The sequence below is a fragment of the Manis javanica genome, chromosome 4 (assembly GCF_040802235.1).
Source record: "Manis javanica isolate MJ-LG chromosome 4, MJ_LKY, whole genome shotgun sequence".
In the NCBI taxonomy this organism is placed as follows: Eukaryota; Metazoa; Chordata; class Mammalia; order Pholidota; family Manidae; genus Manis; species Manis javanica.
In genome coordinates, this window is record NC_133159.1 from 4,953,273 (window position 1) to 4,975,804 (window position 22,532).

At 39.7% G+C, this 22,532-nt stretch overlaps 1 protein-coding gene across 15 annotated transcripts in view; it reads left to right on the plus strand.

Annotated features, from left to right (window-relative positions):
- Nucleotides 1–22,532, plus strand: part of CAMTA1 (calmodulin binding transcription activator 1) — an 806,010-nt gene that overhangs the window by 52,325 nt on the left and 731,153 nt on the right. The window lies entirely within an intron of this gene.

The window sequence follows — 22,532 nt, forward strand, 5'->3', positions numbered from 1 at the left end:
AACTTCTCTTTATCAAAAGACACCTCTAAGTGAATGAAAAGTCAGGTCATAGAGATTGGTCAACAGAGGCCTGTAATCAAAGTATTTTGGGAAGTCCTGTAAGCCAGTCAGAAAGACAGACAAACTCAGTAGAAAACTGGGCAAGAGACCTGAACAGGCACTTCACAGATGGTCGGTAAACATAGGGAAAGGTGCTCAACCTCAGTGATCAGGGAAATGTAAAGTGAAACCATAGCAAAATGCCTTTATAAGCCTGAATGACAAAATTAAATAAGACAACATCAGGTGCTGACAAAGAACAGAGCTTTCATGCACTGCTGAGGGACGTGTGCAGTAGTGTTGGAAACCAGAATTGTCTACCTGAGGGGAAGACATGCCTGCCATGTGTCTCAGCTGTTTTGCTCCTTAGGCATCTTCCCAACAGACATATGTGCATGTGTGTTCTAAGGCAGGTACTAGAAAGTTCCCAGGAGTGAGACTCCAGATCACTCCAAACTAGAAAAAGCTCAAATGCTCAGCAACAACAGCATGGAAAAATTGTGATACATTCATGTGATGTAAAACTGTAGCCATGGAAACAAATGAACTGATGCTATATTCAAGAAGTGAAATAATTCACAAACATAATGTGGTATAAAGGAAACCCTACACTCAAATTTATATATTGTATGATTCTAGATAGATGTTTAATATAGTTGAAAACCAGAAAAAATTGATTTACCTTTGGAGAATAGGGAGGGTGTATTAGGCATCTGGGGTGTTGGTCACATTCTATTTCTTGATTGTGGGTATATCACACATACATAGATGAACAAATACACTTACGATTTGTGCTCTTTTCTCATTGTATATATTTTAATAGAAAGTTCATTGAAATAGCATATAGTATAAAATAGATTATTAAAGAGCAGTGAGAAATGAACAAAATACAGCTGCATGCCACGGCATGGAGAAATCTCATGAAATACAGTGTTTAATTGTACTTCTGTGAAGTTTGAAAAGAGTCAATGCTAGGCTGCCTTTAGGGAAACTGAAGTAGCTAGTGCAGACCAGTTAGGAGTCAGTCAGGGAAGCAGAACCACCAGGAGTGTTATGGAATAAAGGTTTTACTACAGGAATAAGACTGTATGCAATTGTGGGAGCAGAAGGAAAAATAGTGCCTTGGAGAGGAATTAGAGGGTCAGAGAAGAGGCACAAACCACCTCCTGAAGCACTGGCGTGGGTGGCCTGTCAGCCTGCAAGGGGTCTGGGCAGCCACAAATGACCAGGTGTTAGAGGGGAGCCACAAAGGAGTCTGGGAAAAACTGTCACTCCTGTGTGGCTGCCGCTCTGTAGGTCTGCCACTCTGCATCTGGTGGTAGGCAGGGGCCTGAGGAGGTTGGGGGTTGACAAGGGTAGGGGGATCTTCTCTTGGTCAGTAAGGCCAGCAGTTGGGGAACAAAGCTAGTCTCGGAAGAGGAATCATATGGGGAAGTTGAAATCCTCTGGCATCTGTTTGTCCCTGTCACCACCTCTAGCCTCACAGGCCTTCAGAGAGCCGAGGCCATTCCATTTCCACCTTTTAAGTCTTGGGCAGACTCAGGGAAGAGATCCTGAGGGAAATTCAGCTTAGCAGAATCGGCAGTGGTAAACATGGCCTCAGCTATGGTTTTGCACAATTCTGTGAATATCCAAAATACTCTTTATGGCATATGAAGAGAGGAGTGATGTGAGAAGGAGACTGTGGTAGATAGAAACCTTTCCTGTGTTATGGGTGAGGGCTCAACAAGTGTTTGGTTTGTTGTGCAGTTTTTGGTAAACATGTATTGCAGCCCACAAACCTGATCCATGAGTTCACAGTCCAGGGTGGCAGGTGGGGAAGGTTTCCTAGCTTTTTAATGACTAGGACATGTTAACATGATGATTTAAAAATGTTCCTTGAGATCCGGGAGTTTCAGGGCAGTGAATGCTGCTTATCAGCTTGCAGCTGGGATACTGTGAACTGTTACTTTTAGGGAAAGTAGAAGGTGCTGACAGGGGTCTGTGTGTTAACAGGGTCTCCAGGTCTTCTCAGAGGCCTCTTAGTTTTGAAAATAGGTTGTTAAGATATTTCTGTCACTTTTTACTGTATGTATTTGACTTAAAAAAATTTGAACTTATATTTCTTTGTACTTGAAAGTAGATTTTACAAATTCATTAAAATGTTCATATCAAATTTGTTTTGATAATCTGAGAAATCAAAACATTCTCATCTAAAATTTATTGGAAAATGCTTTATCTACTCTCTATTTACATGAAAGTACTTTTTATTTGAATGTTTGTTGTGCTCTTTTTCTTTTTGTAATGAGGAAGGAATTGCCCAAATAAAGCTGTGCAGCTTTCCTGCCTGGGGCTGTAGTTGTACCATTGTTAGGAAATGGATGTGAAGGTTTTTACAAAAGTTGAAAAGCAGAGTATCTTGTTCCATTCGTAGAAAAGACTAGAAAAAATTTTTGCTGTAGTTACGGAGACTTTTAGCTTCTTCTGTTGTAGAGTATATATAGTGTGCTTTTTTGAATGAGATGATTTAACTCCTTAACTAACAGGAGCTCCCAAAACTGTTATTTCTACGTGGGTTAAATTTATAATATAAAGCTTCATTAATATTAGTTATAGTGCCTCTCAACTATTTGTAAAACTTTAGAGATACATTTGTTATATATTGAGATTTATTTAATGATTTGAGTCAAATGTTTCTCTATAGTTTTCTATTAAGAAATACATTTTTGATAATTTTTACAAACCAGTTTGTTAATTAAGCATTGTCTGTTAATCTATTTGTTCAGTAACCATTTTGAGTGCCTTCTTTGTGCCTCAAGCCCTGAGGTAAGCCTAACCTGAGAAGTAAATGAAAGGTGGTCATAGTCATGTAGGGAGGACCCACATAAGAAATAATGGTGATAGGGTACAGAAAGGGATATAATGGAATTACAAAGTATGTATGTACTAGATAAATTTGAGGCATATAACCATGGATGTTTTATAAAAAAAGGACACTAAACTGTATTTTGAAGATGATTAGGACTTGACTAGGTAAAGAGAATAAGCAAGAAAACTTTCCTGGCTGAAGGAACTACTGTACAATGAAGGCAGTGGTTTGTATGAATGAAGGTTTATAAATGTATAAAAGAAGGTTTATATAAATGTTAAGATATTTTTCAATTTATATGTGATTAAGGTACTATTTAGAGTAGGAAACGGAGGGTTACTTATTTAAATGAATTTGGGACAGTGGCTTACCAATTCAAAGAAATGAGGTTAGGTCTCTGTTTCATCCCTTATACCAAAACAAATCTATAAATGAAATGTAAGACGTAGAATAAAAATACCAGAAGAAAATATGGGCCCATATTTAAATAGTGTTCAGTGTTCTTTATCATGATGACAAAATTAGAAAGGAAAAGGCTGATAAATTGGACTGTATGTAAATTGACTATTTCTACTTGCTGAAAATACCATAAAACTAAATTGTAAATGGCAAACTGGGAGAAGTATTTGCCACATATTTCACAAAGGTTTAATATCCTTAATATATAAAAGATCTATCAATAAAATGAGTAACTGGAGATTTTTGGTTAAACAGTGATGAGTAATTGGTTAAGCAGTTAATCATTGAAGATGTAATTATCACCACATAAATTTGCAAAATTTTGATAAAATGACAGGAATCACATACGGTATAAGCCCATGAAGATAGAAAATGTGGGAGTGGGGGAATTTTTTGTTAATGGTATACTGGTGGTTAGGCCTTCTTTCTTGCAAGTAGAAAAGCTGGACAAAGTTTAGAACAAAATTTATGTGAAGGTAGTGGAGATCTAACAACATGGTGAATATTTGTGAGGGCAAGATGTGGGGGAGGAGGGAAGCTCTTGGTTGTGCTTCGGTATCTGCTTCTGCCCTGGAGGAATCTGCTGACTGATGAAGAAGCAGGCAAATGGGAAGCTGGAAAGCTGAAAAGAGATTTTGATGGACTCAGGATTAGAGGGTAGGAGACAAAAATTGGAGTTTGATACATGTTAGAGAGGAGGGGCCCGGGAAAACTCCTTAGGCTTTGAGTAGGGGCCCCAAAGTCCTGTGTCCTAGGAATGATACTCTCAGAGGTTCTGAAGGTCGACTTCGCATCCTCTCATTCCTCGATAAGTTCATGGTGATCTTGACAGAAACAAATGTAAATTCTTTCTGGAAGAAGAAGTCATGATCTAGACCCTCAAGTGATCCTTGCATTTATTATTCACTCCAAGTGAGTGTCTGGCACTCGGAAGATGAGAATTTAAGACAACCTGACTGAAAACCGAGAGACAACAAACTATGGAAGTGGACCCACAGGGATCCACATAATGAAGTTTTTAGAAAACAGTACTCTATATAATAGGTTTAAAGAAATGAAAGACAAGATTAGGAATCAGGGAACTAGAACCTAAAACAAAGAAAAACAAACAAAACCCCCCAAATGTAAATTCTGGAATTTGAAGGATGTAACTGAACTGAGATTGAGATCTCCATTGAAGGGTTTAGCAGTAGATTAGTAGTTGTAATACATTGAAAACAAATATGGAGAATGATGAACTATGAAGAGAAAAAATGGATGGGAAATACATAAAAGAATATAAAAGATATGAGGTTCACTGAAAATGATTAACAGTTGTGTAATTGAAATCCCAGTTGGAAAGAAGAGGAATGGTATAGAAGCAATATTTAGAGAGAGAATGGCCGAGAAGTCTATAACAGATAAAGGCATTGAATCATAGCTTCAAGAAATCTATAGACCCCAACCTGTATAGGTAGATTCAAATAAAATCTCACTGAAACATAAGATTGTTTTTAAAACCAAAGAGAATAAGACAATCTTAAAAGTAGCCAGAGAAAAATTATGTATTACATTCAAAAGATCAGTGAGACTGACAGGTAATTTCTCAGTAGAAGTAGTGGAAGTCAAAAAATTATAATGAAATATTTTTGTAATGTAAACAAGAACATGAACTGCCAGAGTAAAATTCTATACCCAGCAAAATACCCTTCAAAAGTGAAAACAAAATATCACCTCAGATCAACAAACATGGAAAGAAATAATCACACCAGACCTGCACTAAAGGTAGTAATAATAAAGATTCTTTGGGCAGAAGGGGAAGTGATCCTAGATAGTGGCTTTAAGGTGCAGGAAAAAGTGAAGACCAAGGAAAGGGTAAATGCAAATGAATATTGATGTATAAAACAATATAATGTCATCTGGGATTTAAAATATACATTGAATTAAAAAAATACAATAATGTCATATAAGTCGTGGGAATGTAAATAGAGTTAGTATCCTGTGGTCTTTACATTGTCTAGGAACTGGTAAAAATATTAATATACTTAAGACTTTGATAAGTCAAGTCAAGCATACACGTAGCTCTAGAATGTTCATTAAAAGAACAGTAAAAGAGTATACACCTCCCAAACCAATAGAGGGGAAGTGCGGCAGAGGGGAGGAGAAAGAAGAGTTGTCATTGTCAGGTAAAACTTGATCACCCAAAAGAAGGCAAGAAGACAGAAGAAGGAGCATATACAGCATGTGGGAAAGGTAAGAAGAAAACAGTAAGATGATAGATTTAAACCCAGGATATCAGTTACTACATTACAAGAGAACTAAAAATTTCAATTTTTAAGACAAAGGTTGAGAGATTAGATTAAAAAACAAAGTGAATTACAATTGTACACTGCTTACAAGGATGTAGAATAGTGAAAAGTAAAATGATAGAAAGGATATATCATTCAAACACTAACCAAAAGGAGAAGTGGTGTACCTATACCTGTATGAATGAAGTGAAATTTAGGGCAGAAAATAATTTTTTAGAGACAATCAATTTCATACTGAAAAAGTACTCAGTTTAACAGTTTGATATCTATATGTACCTAAACACATGGCAAAATAGACATAATTAACAGAATAGACAAATCCCTAATTATACTGGGAAATTTTAATATACTTTATTAACAGAATAAACAGTAAAGTATCAGTAAGGATAAAGAAGATCTCAATAACACAGTTAACAAACTTGACCTAGTTAAGATCTCAGTGTGTTTACTAGTAGATTAGGCATAGTAGGAGAGAGAACTAATAAACTGAAAATAATAAATGTTAAAGTGAAGTAGGAAATAAATAGGACACTGTACCCTACAACTGTAGATTATACATTATTTTCATATGAACATGGAACATTTATCAAAATTGCCAGTCTGTAAGCAAGTTGATAAATTTCAAAAGGTTGGAATCAGAGTATCAGACTTAGAAAGATAGGCTATTTGAAAAGTCAGTCAGGATATAAATCACTAAATAGGCTAACGCATAAAATAATATGATCATGTCAATAAACACAAAAATTGCTTTTGATAAAATTGAGCTTCTGTTCAAAATGAAACCTCTTAACAATAGGAGTAAAACGTAACTTAATTTGATACGGATTACTTAGAAAACCCTATAGCAAATACCATAATTAAAGGTGAAATGTTGAAAGTTTCCTCCTGATACTGGGGACAAATAAGTTATTTTCACAATTACCACTTCTATTTATTATTGTACTAGCGGTCCTACCAACTTCAATAAGATAAGAAAAATAAAAGGTACAAGGATTAGAAAAGAAAGAATAAAACTGATTTTGTAGATGAAAATTGTATATGTAGAAAAAATTTAAAAATCCCCTTGTAACATTATAATTAATAAATAAGGTTGTATAGTCAAGGGAATCTTGGGCGGCCACAGTGGCCATTGAGTGAGAGACATGGGAGGAGGGGGAACAGGAAAAAAAAAGAGTGAAGGTAATCTGGACACAATTGCAGTTTTATAAGTTTTATATACCAGCAACAAACAGAAGATGTAATTTACGATGACATAATCAGATTTTTCAGAATAAATTTAAAGAAATTCACAGTGTCTATACAGAAAACGTTATTGAGAGAAATTAATGATATATCGTGCTCATGGATTAGAAAACTCAGTATTCTAAGATGTTGATTCTTCCCAAATTCATCTGTGCATTCAATATAAAGCCTATGAAAATCCCACAAACTAATACTAAAATGTACATGGAAATTAAACATTAAGGAATAGTCAAAATAATTTTGAAGAACAATAAACTGAGCAGACTTAACTGTACTGGATAACAAGACTTATATTACACAAGAGGCACTGCAAAATAGTAGAGAAAGGACAGTTATTTTAGTGAATGGTATTAGGTTAATTAGATACTCATGTAAAGACTAAAAAAGAAATCTGATCCCTACCTTACACCACACATACAAATTGATTCCAAATCTGTATCAGTCTGGATCCAATCAGGAGAGAGAAGTCAAACAGTAAATTGAAAGAAGAAAGTTAAATGTGAAGAATTTTGAATTATTACAGGGAATTGAAATAATGGGGAATTGGCTAGTAAAAAGTGAAGAGAACTCTAAATAATATAAGAACAGCAGATACACAGGGCAGCTGCTTCCTGTTGGCTGATGGAGACCCCCCAGGGAAGAGTCCCCCAGCCTCCAGGCCTGAAACCCAGACCTTGTCTTGAGGATGTGCTGTGGCTTGCTGAATGGTGAAGGGCTTGCTGATGGTGTCATACTGGTGGGGCTTGATGGAAATCTGCCCTCAGGAAATTGGCAGAAAATGCTCTCTAGCACACCATGGAAAAGCTCTCATGGAGAGATACCTCCCTGGAGTTACTGGCTTCAAAACCACCGGAGGTAGGGGTGCTGGGGGAAGCTTCTGGCTCTTGGGTGTTGCTGGTCTCTGTGTGCTACAGTCTGCAGAGGCCAGAGAAGCTGCATGAACAGCTGGGTGCCAGGGAGACTGCATGTGCCGCAGGAGCCGGGTGTGCTGGAGGAAGCCATCTGTGTTGCAGGGGCTGGATACATCAAATAAAAACATCTGCAAGACTCTACATGTCAAGATGCCAAGATGGTAGCAGTGTTTTTTCCCCCTAGCAGATAGGATTACTGTGTGTTCCCTTATCTCCTCTGTATTCATTCAACATTTATTTATTATATGTTGTCAACATTCTGTCTGTGCCAGACAGTGTGTGTGTGTCACCACATACCTGAGTGGACAGGATGAACATTGAGCCTGCCTTTGCAGAGCCTGTAGTCTAGTGACAGCCAGCCATCCAGTTGGGTGGTTGAATTCCTTCCAGGCTCTGTTCTAGTCCCTGGACATCTATAGTGCAGTGGTCAGCACACAGTTTGCCTTCAGAGGGAAACAGCCATTAAGCAGGTAATCATAAGAACAGGTACATATTTAAAGATCATAAAAGGGTTAAAAGGAAACATACAGGCTGCTGCAAGAGAGGAGACTTGAATTTAGATGGGAAGCTGGGGAAAAGACACTCTTAGGAAGTGATTTTTTATGACATGAGGGTAGGGAGGAGTTAGCTTAATTAGACCAGTGATCAGAGAATAGTGTTCTAGACAGTGCAGGCTTGTGGGAGGCTTTCCTGAGGAGCATAACCTGGCCCATCTGAAGAAGTACGAGAAGCAGGGGTGGCAGAGCGCAGGACAAGGTGGTGGGCAGGAGAAGTGCAAACGGCGATGGTTCTGTAACTTTGGGAAGGAAGCTTGGCCATGAAGTGGAAGGCTGGGCTGGACCCGGGGCACTGTGTTTGTCTGCAGGTGGAGGAGACTTGAGTGATTTCTGTTGGGAGGGAAAGACCATGGCGAGAAGAGATGGTGGTCATCAGCCTAGCATGCATTTGAGTGTCTCTGTGCTAGGCAGTGTCCTAAGCTCTTGTAACACACAAAACATAAAAAAAGCATCGGTCTTCAGGGAGCTTACATTCTAAAGGAGGAAACTGAAAATAAACAAAATAAGATACAGAATGTATTGTAAAAAAAAAAAATGGAGCCAATTAATGGGGAGAAATGAGCTGAGGTGGGGGTGGGTGGTGGGGCATAGTTCTAAGTGGTGGGTGACATTGATAGATTTGATATCACTGGAATGTAAGGTGCACTGGGCCAGAGATTTTTGTTTTATTTACTTATGTGTGCCCAGAGTTTGAAATGGTGCCTGGCACTTAGTAGGTGTCCAGTAAAAGTGGTAGGAGTGAGTCAATGATATAGGATTTCCAGAGGTGGGAGGGAATGAGTTCTGGAAAAACTCCCTTCTGCTGGCTTTCTTCACTCTCATGGTACTACCACATTCAACACTCCTGACACCAAATGTGTCAAGTTTTTCCCCACCAAGCCATTCTCTGTGACACCAGTTGGGTGTCATACAGTTGATTCAGTTCTGATGCTCTCTACCTGGAGATAATGTCAGATCCCACAGGTTGCGGTCTCAGTCCCACAAGACTGTTCCCACCCCACTTCAGATGCCAGTCGCAAGTCCAGGTTGTCACCTGTGATGGATGGCCTGTAAGTCGGAGATTCCCATAGCTCCCTGCTCTCAATTTGCTAGAGTGGCTCACAGACCTCAGAGAAAACACTTTTATTTATCAGGTTCTTAAAGTATACAGATGAACAGATACACAGGGTGAGATTTGGGAGGGTCCCAAACACAGGAGCTTCTGTCCCCTTGGAGTTGGGTGTGTTACCCTCTCTGTGTGGCTGTGTTCACCAGCCTGGAAGCTCTCGGAACCCTGTGCTATTGGCATTTTATGGAGGCTTCCTCACGTAGGCATGACCATTTCTATTCCTTCTCCTCTCTCCGGGGGTTGGGGGATGGAGCTGGAAATTTTATGCTTCTAACTGGGGCTTGATCTTTCTGGTGACAAGTCCCACCTCCTCCAGGAGCCCACATAGGGTTGCCTCATTAGAACAAAAGATGCTCCTAGTCCTCTTACCACTTGGGAATTTAGAAGGGTTTTAAGAGCCCTGTGTTAGGGACAGGGTCAAAGACCAAATAATGGGGCAAAAGATGCTCTTACCACTTAGGAAAATTGTAAGAGCTCTGTGCCAGGAACTGGGGCCTGAGATCAATATGTTTATTTTCTGTTATCTCACACTGAGGGACCAAAAGGAAATCGGTTGTGGATGAAGACATAGTGTAGAGAGGGTCTGCATATTGTAGGGATATTAGTACCGATATCCCCAGTTCAGATTATAGGACTCTCCCCTTATTCAAGGTCTCACTTTCTGCTGGTTCAGTTCCCTGTGCTCAGCCACCGTCCAGAAGCAGATGATCTTCCTCCTGATGCAGTGTCAGAAGGTTAGTCGTAGGCTAAGGCTGCGTCCTAGTCTCAGGTCACAATGCCCACGTCACTCACCTCCCTTCATCTCGTCACGTAGGTGCTCCATCATCTCACATCGTCACAAGAAGGGTGAGTGCAGCACAGTAAGATATTTTTGGGGAGAGAGAGAGAGCACATTGACATAACTTTTATTACAGTACATTGTTACAACTCTTCTTTTTTATTATTAGTTACTGTTTGTAATCTTTTACTGTGCCTAATTTAAGCTTTATCACGGGTATGTATATGTAGGAAAACCCCCAGTATACACAGGGGTTAGTACTATCCTCTCTCTCCCTCTTCTCCCTTCTCTCCCTCTCTTTCTCTCTTCCCCCAATACCTCTCTTCCTCTCTCTCTCCGTATTTATATAAAGCAGTATATAGGGGCTCAGTGCTATCCGTGCTTTCTGGCACCCACTGGGGGTCTTGGAATGTATCCCCTGTGGGGATGTGTATAGTGGGGACTACTCTCTATTATATTTGCCTTTGAAGGATTTAATGTTCAGTTATATTTTGAGTTCTTTGAGTTAGCTTTGTTTCAGGGATTAGTTTTGCCCATTGTATGTTTCTCAGTTGTATTGCTGTAATTTGTGAATCTACTTACCCTTCGGGGCATTACCCAATTGAGAGGTGACTTTTTAGTAATCTTAAAATCAAATTGGAATTATATATTGATTTATACATTGATGTTTTTTGACAGCCTGTCTTGCTTTAAGCATTAGATTGCCTTAAAGTGGTGGTGGTTTTATGCCAGTTTAGCTGGTATTAACCTGCAGTGGTTTACATTAAGTTTAAGGTTGTACTCCTGCAGTTACTCTTCAGGAGCTGGTTGGTTAATTGGACCCTTCCTGTAGTGTTTCATGTGGCCATTTCTAAGTTTAGCTTCAAAGATGATCTTGTTTGCTTGAAATCCTGTTGATAGAGCATAATTCCATCTTCTGGTTGAGGCATGCACAAGAAGATTGTCCTTTATTTGCTGAGTCTTTTGTTTGAGGATTTCAGTAGTGGATGTAACTTTGTTGAGAAGCTCTATCTTCTTCTCACTACTAAGTATAGGGCATTCGTTTGTTGGAAAGAGTTTGATGCAGATGTTTTAAGACCATTCAGTCATATCTGGAAGTTGGCTTATATTTGAAGGACTTCACCTATTAATGAGGAAAAGTGAGCATACTAAATCACCTTTGTCCTTTTTGCCATAGGGCATCTACTCCCTCTCATAGAAATCATTTTATGATATTTTTATTATAAAAGTATATAAACATGTATTTAATTATGAAAGTAATAAATGGTCATTGGAAGAATACAGTGTAGGATTAAAAATGGAAACTTTTTCCTAAAATTGTATACCCTGTGAGAAACCATTGTCAACAATTTAATTTTTATCCTTCCCCGGACTTTAAAAATGTGTATGTAAATCATGTGTGGGGTATGTGTGTTCATCTGTATGTATATATGTGTGTGTGAGTATAGCATACCCCCGTCCCCCCATATGTACATATGTGAAGACTCATCTTCATCTCTTCCATAACCGTTTTTCTCCTCACAACAGTCTCTTGTGGGCACCTTTTGTGCTGGGGCATATGGGTGGTTGTGGGTAGCTGCAGAGCATGGATGTTCTAGAAAAAGTTTATTGATTTTTGATTGTCTCAGTATTTGCTTTTACAACCAGTGAGGTACTTAACACTCTCATTCACTTAGTTTTGCACATTTCTCCAGTTATTTTCTTAGGAGAGAGGCTTACCTACCAGTAGAGTTGCCCATCATAGAGCATAAACATTTGTCATATGCCCTCTAGAGTGGTTGTGTCAGTTGGTATTCTCAATAGCTGGATATGAATATCCCTTTCCCCAAACCCTACCTGACACTACATATTATCAGTTCTTTAAGTCTTACGCAGTCCATTAGGTGACTGTAAGATAAATTCTAGCCGAAATAAGCAGGCGACAAGAGGCAACAAAGGGCCAGGCAGTTTATTGGAGCGCAATTCCCGGGTGATGTTCCCCCGTCTGGCTATCACAGGCCGGGGAAGTCACGCCCGGTCAGGGAGGTGGGGGCTTATAAGGGGTTAGGAGGGGGAGGAGTGGGCAGGCTATCCTAGGGGGCGTGGAGAGGTGTGATTGGCTAAAGGCGACATAACAGACAACTAGAAACTTTTTTTCCTTCCAAGAGGGAGGAGGCTGACATTTGGGTCTTAGTTGGCACATCAGAAGGATGGAATTCAGGGAGAGCTGTCCCCTTTCCATACAAGGCACGGACCTTGGGGTCTGGTCTGTTCTCCTTTTATGGTATCTCTCTGTTCTGTTTGCATGTCCTTGTTTTTCCTTCCTCCAGCCTAACAGTGATAAAATTATGTCTCCTTTTAATGTGCATTTCTGTGTGTATTCCTGAGATGTAGCATGTTTTGGCCCCTAGTATTACTTTTTTGAATTGTGTGATCATTCTTTCGCTCTTTTTTCTAGTAGGTTATCTTTTTCTTTCTGAATTCTGTGTTTTTTCTTAAAATGAGAAAAAAGATATGTATAACTTTTTTCCAGGCTAGTCACCTATACTTCAGTCTTTCATCTGAACTCATTGTATCCTCGTGGCAGCCCTGTGAGTCATGCGCTCACTCACGCTGACCCTCTGTGGCTTTCAGCATACCTAGAAAAGTCTCCCCACCCTGATTTTTAAGTATTCTCCCTAGGTTTTATTCTTTGTTTTGCATTTTTATCCTCAGATGTTTAATACAGACATTTTTTATATACATGGGTGGGGTGAAGTAGAGCTCTAACTTAATTTTTTCCCCCAACTAGGTGCTTATTACTGTCTCACTGACCCCTTCCTACTGATTTGTAATGTTGCCTGATTTCCCCAAGTACTAAATTCCCCCAAATCCATCCTTCTTTATCTAGTTGCTCTCTGTTCATTGATCTGTGTATTTTGTGCCTGTATTAGTTGCACACTGTTTTTCTTCCCCCCACCCCCTTAACCACTGCTTTAGTTTTGTCAGTCTAAAATATTGTGAAGAGAGAATACTTGGGCCTATTCTGTTTGTAAAGACCTATCAAAAATGGAGTGTGACTTGATGGTAGAGACTCGTTTGTTTCTCTCCATGGACTGTTACTAGTTTCTGTAAGTTGTCACAGTCCTTTTTCCTTTTGGCAGCAGCAGTTGTGGGTTAAAGAAAACTGAAACTAGAATTGAAATAATTTCTTCCCAGCTTCTCTTACATCTCAGAGCACATAAAAAAATAAAAACATTTTCAGGGCACACAGAGTTAATTGACGAGCACTCTGTGGAGGCCAGATACCCCTGGTCAGGGTTCTGGGTGCCGCAGGCCCCTTGGCACAGCACATGGGCATCAACATTCATAATGTGCGTGTGTTGTGTTGTACATCATTAAGGGGAGTGTTGAGAAGTGCCAATCTAGGTTAAAGGACTCCAGCTGTAAATGGTTTTCACTGTATGGATTTATTGTTCTGAGAGCCAGTCCTTTAAGATTTTTTGATTGTGTTAAGATGTACATAATATGCAATTGACCATCTTTTACCATTCTTTAAGAATACAATTCACTGGTATTAAGTACATTCACATTGTTGTATAGCCATCACCACCATCCATGTCCTAAATTCTTTTCATCTTGCAAAACTAAGGCTCTGTACCCATTAAGTGATCACTCCCCCTTCCCCCTTGGCCCCAGCCCCTGGTAACCTACATAATACTTTCTCTGAATTTGACTATTCTGGGCACCTCATGTAAGTGAAATCCTACAGTATTTTTCTTCATGTGACTGGCTTATTTCATGTAGCATAATGTCCTTAAGGTTCATCCACATTGTAGCATGTGTCAGAATCTCCTTCCTTTTTTAAGGCTGAATAATGTATTATGTGTACCCCTCACTTTGTTTATCCTTTCATCCATCAATGGGTACCTGGATTGCCTCGACCTTTGGGTACTGTGTAATGTTGCTGTGAAGCTGAGCATGCAAATCTGAGAACCAGACTTCTTATAAAATTTTCCCTCCATTTTTAACTTCTTACTCAAAGTCTCCAGTCTGAATTTTGCTTCCATTATTCTGCTGAAACTTCTTTCTTACATCACCAGTGATCTCAAAGTTGTTAAATATGAGGATTGTTTTTTAGTGCCTGTTTGATTTGGTTTCTCAGACGTATTCAAGGTGACCGCACCTTTCTTTCCCGTTCTTGGCCTCTGGGATGGTACACACCCCTGGTTTTTCTCCCTTGTACCAATGTTCCTTCTTGATCTCCTGTGCCCAGCAGCTAAAGGTAGAATTTCCTTGGGGCTTGAGATGAGCTGGGTGACTGTTAAGTGTGGATATTTCTTAGGAATCAGACTAAGGCCCTTCACTTCAGATAACCATTCTTACTCTTGGTGACCCTACTCACTTGCATAGGTTCAGCCTGCAAGTCTCCTAAATTTGTGTCTTGAGCTCAGCCCTCTGTTCAGGCTCCACACCAGCACTGCCTCCCTGATGGCTCCACTTGTCTGAAATTGAACTGACGGTCTTCCTGTCTCCCCTGTCTCAATAAAGGGCACCTCCGAAGTGCTCAGATCAGACCTGGGGGTCTGTTTTAAAATTAACTTTTACATTTAGAATAGTTTTAGATCTATAGGGAAAGAACGTTGCAAGAACATTATAGAGAGTTCTGGGGTATCCCAACCCAGCTTCCCACTAACAGCACTGTCATGCATTTGTCCCAGCCAGTCCACCTTAACAGAGACTCTGCTGTCAGTTCCTTAGTTTCCCGCCTGATGCCCTGTTCTGTTTCCGGACCCCATCCAGGATGCCACTTGACATTTTGTCATCACATCGCTTTGGCTCCTCTGGACTCCTGACAGTTTCTCTGACTTTCCTTGTTTTGTTGATCTTGACAGATCAGGTGTTGTGTGATGTCCTTCAGTTTGGGTTTGTCTGCAGTTTTTCTCATGGTTAGGCTGGGGGATGGGTCTTGGGAGGAGCCACAGAGGTGCAGTGCCATGCTTGTGACATCACATCAGGGTGCCTGCTATCAGCATGGCTTGTCACTCATAGGCTAACCATGTCAGCTGGCTGAGGTGGTGTTTATCAGGTATCTCCACCATAGAGTTCCTGTTTTTTTCCCCTTAGAGGTCATTTTCGACACCTCATTCTTCTTTTACTCCATATTGAATCCAAACCTACCAGTTCTATTTCCAAATAAATTTCCTTTCTGTCCCAAGTCACTCTTGGAAAGTCACCACTCCAGTCCACACCACAGTTGCCTGTGCCCAGACTGTTTTGAGGGGTGTTCTGACTCCTGTCCCTCCTTGTACCTTGCTCCCTTCCAACCTGTCTCCACCCAGATGCCAGGGTGGTTGTGGACTATGGAAGCCCTTTTCTCAGTCGTTTGAATGATTTCTAATCCTACTTAAGATAGCATCCCAATTTCCCAACATGGTCAATGAAAGCCTGTGTAATCTTGTATCCAATCACCTATTCAGCCTCCTGCCAAGGGTGCTCCCTTTACTGTCTGTTCCAGCCATTGGCCTCTCACCTGACTTCCATTTACACTCTCAGGCCCTTCCTGCCATGTTGCCTTTTACTTGTCATTTCTTCTGCCTAGAATATGGTCTCTGCCTGCCACCTTCTCACCCTTCAGTCTCAGCTAAATGTTATTTATTCAGGGAACACTTCCAGGCCCCCTTGCAGAATTGGTGACGGACCTTTGCCATGTATTTCCTGAGTGTTCTGCACTTCTTCATCAAGCTCTTGGTGCCTGAAATGGCTTGTTTTGTGTCGGAATCCTCGCCTCCATGGCTAGTGTAGTCAAGGCTGAGACCTTCTATTGGCTCTTCACTGTGCTCTGGGCACCTAGGACTGAGTCTGCCCCAGAGTTAGGTGCTCCATGAATATTTGTTGAATGAATTTATCTTTTAGTTAAATTAGTGCCGAACTGCAGAATGGAAGACAGTTTCTCTTCCTTTTTTGCATGCAGATATATGCAAATTAGTCCTTGAATTTATTTCTGTATTCCTACTGTACTGATTTAAATCCTACAGTGTATTCATTTAAATGCGTGGTGTGGGGTGCTCTGATAGGTATAGTAGTGAGTCTAGAAGTGTGTATTCACCCTTGAGGACTTACCCGTTTGTTTATTGCCTCATTCCCCGAATACTGCCGAGAGCCGAGCATGTGTAAGGCTGTTACACCAGAGACACACACCACCCATACCCTGATTCTGTGCTAGCGCTGAGGGGTAGGGTAGATCTATACACACCTGCCCTTTTTAAGATTTACATCTAGAGTTTAACTTTTGCCCATCTGCAAAAATGGGAATAGCAATATTCCTCTTGTAAAGCTTGGAAAGAATCAGAAAACAAAAAGAATGTTAAAGATGATCAGCATCGTAATCATAGTAATCACAGAGCCAGCCTTCATTGCTTTTTTGTTCCTGAGCACTAGGCTAAGCAGGTTTTTCTATTACTTATTTTCACTAGTTCTCACAGCAACCCTTTGAGGTAGGGATATTACAGCCTTCATGTTTAGATGAAGAAAGTGAGACTTGGTCAAAAAATAATTTGTCCAAGGTCATAGAAGGAGTAAGTGGTAGAGCTATTACTGGAGTCCAGAATCTCATGGCATGATTTTGAAGCCCAGAAAGGACTCCCTGTATCTCATATAGTCCCCCTACCTTTCAGTATAGCTTTATTCTTTTGGATTTTAATGACTCTTTAGGCATCTGTTGGCATTTAAAAAATTTTAATAGTCTTGGGAGGGAAAACCACCTTAAGCTGTTGTCAGCTGGCATTTGTTTCTTACTTTACATTTTTGCAGCGTGACATCTGTGGCTCAGTGCCCACAAGTCGCAGGGTGTGTGGGGACTGGAGGGTGGGGTTGAACCCACCTGGGCAGCTGCTCTTCAAGTGAGAACTGTGGACTTTTCTGGTCATACTCACCTTGGGGTTTTGCTAAATGTGCAGATTTAGCTCCTCTTGTGATGTACCAAATTGTAGTCTCTTAGGGGTAGGACTTGGGAAAACATTTCTACAAAGGACTGGGTTTAAATTGGGGGTCACTCACTGTGAAGTTTGAGAAGGAATGGATAGAGGAAAAGGGGAATGTAGGGGTCTTCATGATCCTGACTGCCATTTAGGAAGCCAGTAGAGCAATTAAAATACGCAGTGGTCTGACGGTTAGTAAGCTTAAAAACAAATAATACAGAAATAAAATCAGTAGTGGGTGAGTCTATAAATTTGTATTTGTGGGGGGATTTGGTGTATATTGTATTCTTTCTCCCTAGTGAGATGGTTTTAGAAAGGAATGGGTCTAGCTTTGGCAAGCTGACCTAATGTAAATTTCAAATCTGAAGAAAACATTTACGAATACTTGGTGAATTTACGTATTGTTGGCAAAGCTAGGAATGTGTCTAAAGCTGATTTTTCTCTCCTTAGAGAAACTATATGTTGGACTGCCCTGATTTTTGATTTAGAAAGGATGTTAATTTCAGGCTTGTGGCTAATATGTAAGTTAATAATCAATATAAAATGTTTTGAGTACATAGTATTTATGTATTTATTTATTGTTTATTTTAAACTATGGGGATACTTTGATTATTGCACCTAACAAGATGACCAGCAGCAGGTGGTTCCAGAGTGGAGATTTAGCCACTCAGTGAAGGCATATCTACTGGCTCCCCATGACTGTCAGCTTTCCCTGTGGGATGGGGCACAGCAGGGCCTTGCAGCTCCAGGTGTGCAAGGGAGGGCAGAGACCTCCTTAAATAGGTTTTTTGAGCTATTATATTATAATTATATATTATATGCCACAATCCTCACTTGAAGAGCAACTGTAATATTAAAATATGCCAGTATATTAATTGGCATATAATAATTGCACATCCTTCAAGTGTATGGTTGGTAAGTGTGCACATGCACGTGCCACATGCCAGCTCCTCACCCCACCATGGTGGGTCTGTTTACCACTCTTGAAAGTTCCTTGGTGCTCTTTGCCATCCCTTCCTCGCACTGTTCATTCTTTTGTGAAATCTTTGAAGCTGTTAGTGAGAAACGTTATTGTATCATTGAGGATAAAATCATAGGAAGAGAGGTATTTGTAGTTAGAGGACTATAGTAGAAATAATATGACTGTAAGTATAGGTTGCTGTATCATTTATAGAAAACTTTGAGAAAGACAGATCTTAGACTGTCTCTGAGAAGTTGACAGAGGAGGTACATTTCAGAAAGGTTGGAAGAGTGGTAGAGATGGTGACTTGTTGGAAGCTGGGAGAGAAGGGAGGGAATGCCTCCTGGCCAGACTAGGCCATGTGAAGTGGTCACAGACATGAAGACCAGGTGTTTTGATTTTTTTTCTTTTTCAATAGATAGTGTTTCTAAGATGCTGAAAAAAACTAGTGTAAATTCTAATATGAAGGGGTAATAAAAATATAATCCCCACTTAACTGAAGGATATACTTAGCTCAAGAGTGTTATATTCTACTGTATTGTCTGTTTTATTGAATGACATGGTGGTGATTTATTTATATTTATAGTTAAAAATTTTTTTGGTCCCACACTGTAACAAACTTTTGGCTGGGCATTTCTTTTTTTAATCTCTGAATACTTGCTGAGGTTAGTTTCTTCTGCAGAAAGGATTATATTATCAAGTTAATAGCTATTTTGTAAAGAATTAGTAAAATATGTAGGGCTATTTTAATGGGTTTAAACTATCACCTAGCTTCTCTGACTCTGAGTATTCTTGGCACTTTGTTTTTCATTTCTTTATAGTTCTTCCATGTGTTTTGTTTTGAAAATAATATGCTTGAGTTGAAAATGGCAGCATTTCTGTCATGATTTAACTTTATTAGAAATGACATGCTTTGTTTAGTTGAGAAGTGAATCAGTTCTCTTTGCTTATAAATGCTGGACAGTCCTTGGTATGTGCCCCGTCCTCCTGCAGTTTAATCTAGAATACAAATTGAGTATGGAAAACATATCCCTATAAAAGTTGTCCAGACATTGAAAGCTTAATATGGGTGAGAATTTCCCTGGAAAAGTATTTGCCATAACTCTGGCGAGATGCTCTTTTGAGAGTGAGGCTTGGTGTGTTTCTGATAGCAGCTCAACACTATGGTAGTACCGTTTGCCAGTGTGAGGGCACTGGGGGTGCTAGTTAAGTCTGAAAAGTTTTGGGGGTTAGTAGGATTTTTGAGTAGTTCCTATTTAATTCAGTTACTAGTTGCCATCTTGGAAGGGGACCCTCCTGCAGTAGACTAGCCTTCCCCCTTGATGTAAAAATGCTAGTTCTACCAATCAGGATTTGTTTGGGGTTAAAGAAACTCCCTGTCTTTGCAGGCACTGGTGTGCATCAATTCAGTCCTTCCTAGTTGGCTAACACCTGGGCCTCACTGAAGAAAAGGGAGCTTCCAGAGGAGAAAGGAAGATAGTAATTTTTAATTTTGGTCTGTGAGGTACTCTGGCGGTGGGGGAGTGCAGGCAGATCGCTAGGAAAATGTTTCATATCCGAAGTTTCAACTTGAACCAGTCCTTGGGAAAACAGTAAAAAACTACTCAAGCCCCATGGCCTCTAGATTTAGAACAGAACCGTCACTTCAACAGATTGCACGTTAAGTAGGTAGTTGTTAGATTGTTTCTGTGGGAAAATCTACTACCAGCATACCTCAGAGGTATTGTGGGTCCAGTCCTAGACCACCACAGTAAAGGGAGTATTGCAATGAAGTAAGTCAAATGAATGTTTTGGTTTTCCAGTGCATATGAAAGTTATGTTTACCCTATATTGTAATCTATTAACTGCAGTAGTATTATGTCTAAAAAATATTTACATACTTTAATTTCAAAATACTTCATTGCTAAAAAATGCTAACCATCTTCTGGGCATTTTAGTGAGTCATAGTCATTTTCCTGGGGGGAGGGTCTTGCCTGGTCATTGATGGTGCTGACCTGTCCGCGTGGTGGTTGCTGAAGGGTGGGGTGGCTGCAGTAGTTCCTTAAAATAACACAACAATGAGGTTTGCTGCATCTGTGGACTCTTCCTTTCATGAGTGAGTGTCTGTTGCATGTGATACTGTTTGATAGCATTTTACCGAGTCTAACTTCTCTCCAGATCGGAGTCCCTCCTCTCAAACCCTGCTTCTGCTTTTATCAACTTAATTTATGGAATATTCTAAATCCTTTGTTGTCATTTCAACAGTCTTATGGCATCTTCGCCACGAGTGGATTCCATGTCAAAAAGCCACTTTGTCTTTGTTCATCCATAAGAAGCAGCTCCTTATCTGTTCAAGCTTTATCTTGAAATGTAGCAGTTCAAATACAATAGTAATGAAAAAGCTTGAAATCTTTTAGGAATTACCAAAATGTAACATATAGACACAAAATGAGCAAATGGTGTTGGAAAAATGGCACAGATAGACTTGCTCAATGCACGGTTGCCACAAACCTTTGATTCGTAAAAATGCATTATTTTCAAAGCATAACAAAGTGAAGCGGCCTGAAGCGAGGTCGGCCTCCAGTGTAGGCCGAGATCCCTGCCCCAGCAGAGCAGCCCAGGACCCCTCCTGGCTGCTGGAGCTGAAGCGGGTGCTCCCGCGGTGGGCCCCACTCTCTAGCTCTGTTATGTTTCAGATTATTTTCCAGGGCCCCTGAATATTAGGGAGTAGTGACTCCTTTATCTTCCTTCACCTGGAATAGCAAACTCATTTAAAAAACACTAGCTAAAATCCTTCCTAGAATTTTTTTAAATCACCTAAATACATTGTCATTATCGGCAGCTTTGTCAAAAGCCACTTGTTAGTCAGATTTTGTCAGAACTTTCACAGCTTAGGTCGGGAGAGTTCTTTTTGTTTGTGTTTCGTACTTATATTGCGTTCATTCTGTGGAATTATTTGTGAGAATTTGGTTGGTTATAATGCTTTGAGGAGTTCAAAGAGCAGCTCCTTTGTGGGGATTCTGTCATGTTGGACTAGGCTAATGTGTCTGCAATTTTGGCAGGGGTTAAGCAGGTAGAAAATTTGGGCTAACATATTTTTATGAGCTGATAAATTTTAGAAATGATTTAGAAGTCTTTCTAAAAAGCATCTGTAAGTACTTTATTCTCCTCAAGAAGAAATTATTTAATAAAATATGATTTAGTAATGAAGGGATATATGTAGATAATGTATCTGTAATATATGTATCTGAATAGGTATATTTTTCCTCATTTTTAATAGAAAGTGTTTTAGTAAAACAAAACTTGACTAACATATTGCTGGCTTCTTGCTTTTCTTTATAAATATGACAAAGTGCTCTGAATAACATGCTACTAAAAGAATATATGCATTGTTCTGATGGGGTATTGATTCCTTCTGTAGTGTTCAAAATTGCCTGCATGCCTCCCAGCAACAAATACATATGTGACAGACTTTACATGAGATAAGTATTCCAGAGAAATGAAATGCTAGTTTACTTTTCAGTAGCTATGGAACTTAGGAAAAAAGTTCATGTTTTTAGAACCGTGGCCGTAAGGCACTAACATACTTGTGTCTAGGGCATGAAGCTCTGCCAAGTTATTTTTAACAGAACCTAATCAGGGGTACAGAGGTCTGACTTTTGTAGAGTTTGTTTATTTATTGATTGCTCCAAGCCACCAGAAAGAATATCCTGTTTCTTGTAATAAAAACCTTTTAGGCAGTTGTCTATTTTTTAATATTTAAGTATTTTTAGAATTTGATTTTAACAAGGTAAACTCCAATGTGAGATTTTGTGGGATGAAGCTGAACTAGGAGACTGGTGGAAGGAACGGTATTTAACCCAGGTTCTTTTTGCTAGTTATGCTCTCATTTGCTGTCATGCACGGGAAGCCATTGTTTACATTGCCTGTTAGAAGATGCTGTCCAGTAGGAATTAAGGAGTTCGGACCCTGAAATCAGTTAATGTAGCCTGTTCAGGCGTAGTTTAGACAGGAGACCCAAGATGACTTTGTCATAATGACTGTGTTCACTTGGGTGGAATGTGAAAATTGCTTACTGTAACTATTAAGTGTTATGCTTGCTGAGGCTGCCAGTGGGTTCGTCATGATTTAAGTGGTAGCTACATGTTGCAAAACAAAACCTTAGCTCTTTCTGTCCTTTTAAAAATATAAATACTTTTAGTTTGTTAACAAGGAAGATGAGTAAATAATAACAGGAAATCAAAGTCTAACCTCTCAGATATTTAAATATTCCTCATGTCAAGCTTCTATTCTGTGTAATTCCAGTAGAACTAGCAGGTTATTTTGCTTAAAATGTCTGTTTTTCCCCTGTGCAGTGAGAGTTGAATGTGAGAACAGATCTTAATAGATACAGTTACACAGATTATTTTATCATGTCTCACTTT